The sequence below is a fragment of the Macrobrachium nipponense genome, chromosome 13 (genome assembly GCF_015104395.2).
Source record: "Macrobrachium nipponense isolate FS-2020 chromosome 13, ASM1510439v2, whole genome shotgun sequence".
NCBI lineage: Eukaryota > Metazoa > Arthropoda > Malacostraca > Decapoda > Palaemonidae > Macrobrachium > Macrobrachium nipponense.
In genome coordinates, this window is record NC_087206.1 from 90402075 (window position 1) to 90408587 (window position 6513).

Below are 6513 nucleotides of genomic sequence, written 5' to 3' on the forward strand. Positions count from 1 at the left end.
TCCTGATCTCAAGAGCACCCTATCATTGAAAGTGAATTAGAAATAGTTGGTACAATCTCCTGATCTCAAGAGCACCCTATCATTGAAAGTGAATTATAAATAGTTGATACAATCTCCTGATCTCAAGATCATCCTATCATTGAAAGTGTATTAGAAATAGTTGGTACAATCTCCTGATCTCAAGAGCATCCTATCATTGAAAGTGCATTAGAAATAGTTGGTACAATCTCCCGATCTCATGAGCACCCCTATTATTGAAAGTGAATTAGAAATAGTTGGTACAAGCTCCTGATTTCATGAGCACCCTATCATTGAAAGTGAATTAGAAATAGTTGGTACAAGCTCCTAATCTCAAGAGCACCCTATCATTGAGAGTGAATTAGAGATAGTTGGTACAATCTCCTGATCTCAAGAGCACCCTATCATTGAAAGTGAATTAGAAATAGTTGGTACAAGCTCCTGATCTCAAGAGCATCCTATCAATGAAAGTGAATTACAAATAGTTGGTACAAGCTCCTAATCTCATGAGCACCCTATCAATGAAAGTGAATTAGAAATAGTTGGTAAAAGCTCCTGATCTCAAGAGCACCCTATTATTGAAAGTGAATTAGAAATAGTTGGTACAAGCTCCTGATCTCATGAGCACCCTATCACTGAAAGTGAATTAGAAATAGTTGGTACAAGCTCCTGATCTGAGGAGGAGCCTATCATTGAAAGTTAATTAGAAATAGTTGGCACAAGCTCCTGATCTCATGAGCACCCTATCACTGAAAGTGACTTTGATAAATAGTTGGTACAACCTCTTGATCTCAAGAGCACCCAATCATTGAAAGTGGCTTAGAAATAGTTGGTACAAGCTCCTGATCTCAAGAGAACCCTATCATTGAAAGTGAATTAGAAATAGTTGGTACAAGTTCCTGATCTCTACAGCAGCCTGCCATTGAAATTAACTTATAAATAGTTGGTACAAGCTCCTGATCTCAAGAGCACCCAATCATTGAAAGTGGCTTAGAAATAGTTGGTACTAGCTTCTGATCTCAAGAGCAACCTATCACTGAAAGTGACTTACAAATACTTGGTACAAGCTCCTGATCTAAAGAGTATCATTGAAAACGACTTGGAAATAGTTGGTACAAGGTCCTGATCTCAAGAGCACCCTATCACTGAAAGTGACTTATAAATAGTTGGTACAATCTCCTAATCTCAAGAGCACCCAACTTATCATTGAATCCGACTTAGAAATAGTTGGTACAAACTCTTGGTTTCAAGAGCAACCGATCATTGATGGCAGCTTAGAAATAGTTGGTGCAAGCTCCAGACCTCAATTAAGAGGATTCTATCATTGAAAGTGGCTTAGAAATAGTTGGTATAAGCTCCTTATCTCCAGAGCGCCCTGATATTGGAAGTACCTTATAAATGGCATATACAAACTCTTGCTCTCAAGAGCAGCTCTGACTTATGTAGACCTTTGCACACAGAGTATGCCTTAATTGGAGCTGTAAGCATCTAACAATGGCTGGCAAACACTGCAGCCCCTGACTGGGATGTTTTTTAAGCAATAGCAGTTATAAACAACTCTCGTCCCCTAGCAGATTTTAAATTACCCAAGTTGTTGTTCATGGAGCCCAGTCACTTGTTTTGGGCAAACTGAAATGGTTATATTTAAATGTCATTTGGAAAGAGTGGCATATTCATGACATGATGTCAACATTGCTTCAAGCCCAATTATTATAATTTAATTTATTTGTAATCTACTTCATACTTATTAGATTAACACCCAGCACAGTAGCTTTTTGGTGGTTTGATATCTTCTTTCAATTTACCTGTTCCTAATAATACGTTTATTAACTCTATACGTAGATAGCGAATCCCAGTTTATTCCATATTATTTGACAATCATATCTGAGCTTGGAAAACTGATGCTTGTAAAATACTTTGGAAGCTGAAAAGCCAAAACTGAAAAATTTACGTTTATAAATTGAATATACATAGCAAATCCCAGTTTATTCAATATTATTTTCACAACCATATCTTACTCTGCACAAAGATGACACCTGGAAGATTGATGCTTGTAAAAACACTTTGATAGTTGAAAAGCCAAAGCTGAAATAAATATCTTGGATCATAAAAGACAATTAAAAGTTCAAAGAGGAAAGTTTTCATCTCGAGATTAGTGGCCCACTGATGCTTATTTTTTCACAATCTTACCTCAAGTTCTAAGTAAACATTTGATAATTTGGTTATTTCACAATTGTATCTAATTCCTTACTAACCTGACAAACAGAAGTTAGATGGTTAAGAAACAACCTCATAATTGTTAGACCAACTGGAGAAAAGAAATAACAAGCCAAAGCCTGTGTTTTTATTAGAGGATTAGTGGCCCAAGTTAGGGCTGATAAAAATTGCCATCGTTGTCGGTTTTTCACGTCAACTAGGCGGGGTATTGGGAAAAGTTTTCAACTAGCAATAATCGCACCTCGGTTATCCCTCATTGGTTACGATACTGCCACTGCGCAAAGCTGACGTCTAGCGAAACCAAACCGTACCTCACTCCCTGGACTGACGACTGGGAGAGATATAATCTAATTTCCATGTAAATATTAAGTCTTTCAAGCATAGTAAAATTGTTTTAGAAACTTGTAAGGATCGCAAATTGATTATCAATGAATCACTCAATTTATTTCTGTTATATTTGTCACAAAATTACACCGCATATATGGGTTAGGCCTAGAACTCCCATGTGAATAATAAGATTTCGAAGTATTGCACAGTTTTAAAATTTTCAATAGCTCACGGATTGATTTGCAAACCATCAATCAATATATTTCTGAAGCATTGCAGCAAAATTACATATCACACATAGGATAAGTCTAGGACTTTTTACTCAAGAGAACCCTATCATTGAAAGTGAATTAGAAATAGTTGGTACAAGTTCCTGATCTCTACAGCAGCCTGTCATTGAAATCAACTTATAAATAGTTGGTACAAGCTCCTGATCTCAAGAGCACCCAATCATTGAAAGTGGCTTAGAAATAGTTGGTACAAGCTCCTGATCTCAAGAGCAACCTATCACTGAAAGTGACTTACAAATACTTGGTACAAGCTCCTGATCTAAAGAGCATCATTGAAAACGACTTGGAAATAGTTGGTACAAGGTCCTGATCTCAAGAGCACCCTATCACTGAAAGTGACTTATAAATAGTTGGTACAATCTCCTAATCTCAAGAGCACCCAACTTATCATTGAATCCGACTTAGAAATAGTTGGTACAAACTCTTGGTTTCAAGAGCAACCGATCATTGATGGCAGCTTAGAAATAGTTGGTGCAAGCTCCAGACCTCAATTAAGAGGATTCTATCATTGAAAGTGGCTTAGAAATAGTTGGTATAAGCTCCTTATCTCAAGAGCGCCCTGATATTGGAAGCACCTTAGAAATGGCATATACAAACTCTTGCTCTCAAGAGCAGCTCTGACTTATGTAGACCTTTGCACACAGAGTATGCCTTAATTGGAGCAGTAAGCATCTAACAATGGCTGGCAAACACTGCAGCCCCTGACTGGGATGTTTTTTAAGCAATAGCAGTTATAAACAACTCTCGTCCCCTAGCAGATTTTAAATTACCCAAGTTGTTGTTCTTGGAGCCCAGTCACTTGTTTTGGGCAAACTGAAATGGTTATATTTAAATGTCATTTGGAAAGAGTGGCATATTCATGACATGATGTCAACATTGCTTCAAGCCCAATTATTATAAATTAATTTATTTGTAATCTACTTCATACTTATTAGATTAACACCCAGTACAGTAGCTTTTTGGTGGTTTGATATCTTCTTTCAATTTACCTGTTCCTAATAATACGTTTATTAACTCTATACATAGATAGCGAATCCCAGTTTATTCCATATTATTTGACAATCATATCTGAGCTTGGAAAACTGATGCTTGTAAAATACTTTGGAAGCTGAAAAGCCAAAACTGAAAAATTTACGTTTATAAATTGAATATACATAGCAAATCCCAGTTTATTCAATATTATTTTCACAACCATATCTTACTCTGCACAAAGATGACACCCGGAAGATTGATGCTTGTAAAAACACTTTGATAATTGAAAAGCCAAAGCTGAAATAAATATCTTGGATAATAAAAGACAATTAAAAGTTTTCATCTCGAGATTTAGTGCCCACTGATGGCTTATTTTTTTTCACAATCTTACCTCAAGTTCTAAGTAAACATTTGATAATTTGGTTATTTCACAATTGTATCTAATTCCTTACTAACCTGACAAACAAAAGTTAGATGGTTAAGAAACAACCTCATAATTGTTAGACCAACTGGAGAAAAGAAATAACAAGCCAAAGCCTGTGTTTTTATTAGAAGATTAGTGGCCCAAGTTAGGGCTGATAAAAATTGCCATCGTTGTCGGTTTTTCACGTCAACTAGGCGGGGTATTGGGAAAAGTTTTCAACTAGCAATAATCGCACCTCGGTTATCCCTCATTGGTTACGATACTGCCACTGCGCAAAGCTGATGTCTAGCGAAACCAAACCATACCTCACTCCCTGGACTGACGACTGGGAGAGATATAATCTAATTTCCATGTAAATATTAAGTCTTTCAAGCATAGTAAAATTGTTTTAGAAACTTGTAAGGATCGCAAATTGATTATCAATGAATCACTCAATTTATTTCTGATATATTTGTCACAAAATTACACCGCATATATGGGTTAGGCCTAGAACTCCCATGTGAATAATAAGATTTTGAAGTATTGCACAGTTTTAAAAGTTTTCAATAGCTCACGGATTGATTTGCAAACCATCAATCAATATATTTCTGAAGCATTGCAGCAAAATTACATATCACACATAGGATAGGTCTAGGAATTTTTACTTAAGCCCTTGTTTAGAGTTAGACAACACCGGTCTTATGCCAGGTTTGTAAGTTAACAACCCGGTTACAATCTCTCCCATTGAATGTGTGTGTGTATGTGTATGTGTGTGTGTGTATGTGTATGTATGAGTGTGTGTGTATATATATAATATATATATATATATATATATATATATATATATATATATATATATATACTATATATATATATAATATATATATATATATATATCTATATAATTATATATATATATATATATATATATATATCATATATATTTAATATATAATATATATTAATAAATAATATATATATATATATATATTATATATATATATATATATATATATATATATATATATATATATATATATATACTATATATATATATATATATATATATATATATATACTATTATTATATATATATATATATAGAAAATAAAATACATAATATATATATATATATATATATATATATATACAGGCAGTCCCGGGTTACGACGGCTTCGGGTTACGACGTTCCGAGGTTACAACGCTTTTTCTTAAATATTTATTGAAAAATCCGCCCTGGGTTACGACATTTGTTCCAAGGTTACGACGCTGACGCTTCCGACGCTCAGAGTTAACGACGTTTTTAAAAAACGCATACTATGATAATAATCCTTTATAGTTTAGCACAGTATATTAATAAAAATAAGTTTCTGGTTAGATTACAACAAAAATTTTGAGGTTATGATGATTTTCGACACTTTTTATGTCGTATTTTTCGAATTTTTTTAGTGACGCCTCATATGCGGAACTAGTTTCCGAGCGAATGAATACTAACTTGCAATGCGCAAAGTTTATAACAGTCCAAAAGCGCAAATAATGAAAAAATTATTGCTTGTTTCCAGTACGTAATAATAACAAAACTAAGTTTCTGGTTAGATTACAACGCAAATTCCAAGGTTACGATGGTTTTTTATGCTTTTTAACGATACCTCATACGCAGAACTGGTTTCTGAGCAGAGGGCGCATAAATTAATTTACGCTATTAAACTATGGTAACCATAGTCAAGGATAAGGAACGCATTCTCAAACAGTATACATATCCTTTAATACAAAACAGCAAAATATCATTGAAACATTATTTCACTTAAAGAATCCATTTATACTCTACTTAGACTTGGATATAAAAACCATAGTATCTCTCTCTCTCTCTCTCTCTCTCTCTCTCTCTCTCTCTCTCTCTCTCTCTCTTTTGTATTTTCCGACAAAAATAATCACTAATTAGGGTATTTTGATTTTATTTTCATGACTAAATACATTTTTATAATACAAAAATGATTTACTAATTTTCAAATATTAATTTTGATTAATACTGTATTAGTAAGTTTAATAAGTTGAAATGATATCACATAATAAAAATAATAATTCTCTCTCTCTCTCTCTCTCTCTCTCTCTCTCTCTCTCTCGCTCTCTCCTCCTCTCTCATCTCGATCCTCCTCTCTCATCCCTCTCTCTCTCTCTCTCTCCTACAAAGATGTATGTTTTTTGTTATGATAAATAAATGATTTACTATTTTCAAATATTAATATTAATTTATACAGCAATAATATCAATTCATTAAAGAAAATA

General features: G+C 33.8%; 2 non-coding genes across 2 annotated transcripts; both read right to left on the reverse strand.

Annotated features, from left to right (window-relative positions):
- Window positions 1-2380: 2380 nt before the first annotated feature.
- On the reverse strand, window positions 2381-2521 carry LOC135225898 (U4 spliceosomal RNA). Its single transcript, XR_010317112.1, has one exon. It is a non-coding gene; the product is annotated as a U4 spliceosomal RNA (small nuclear RNA).
- Window positions 2522-4387: 1866 nt separating this feature from the next.
- Window positions 4388-4528, reverse strand: LOC135225899 (U4 spliceosomal RNA). Its single transcript, XR_010317113.1, has one exon. It is a non-coding gene; the product is annotated as a U4 spliceosomal RNA (small nuclear RNA).
- Window positions 4529-6513: the final 1985 nt, after the last annotated feature.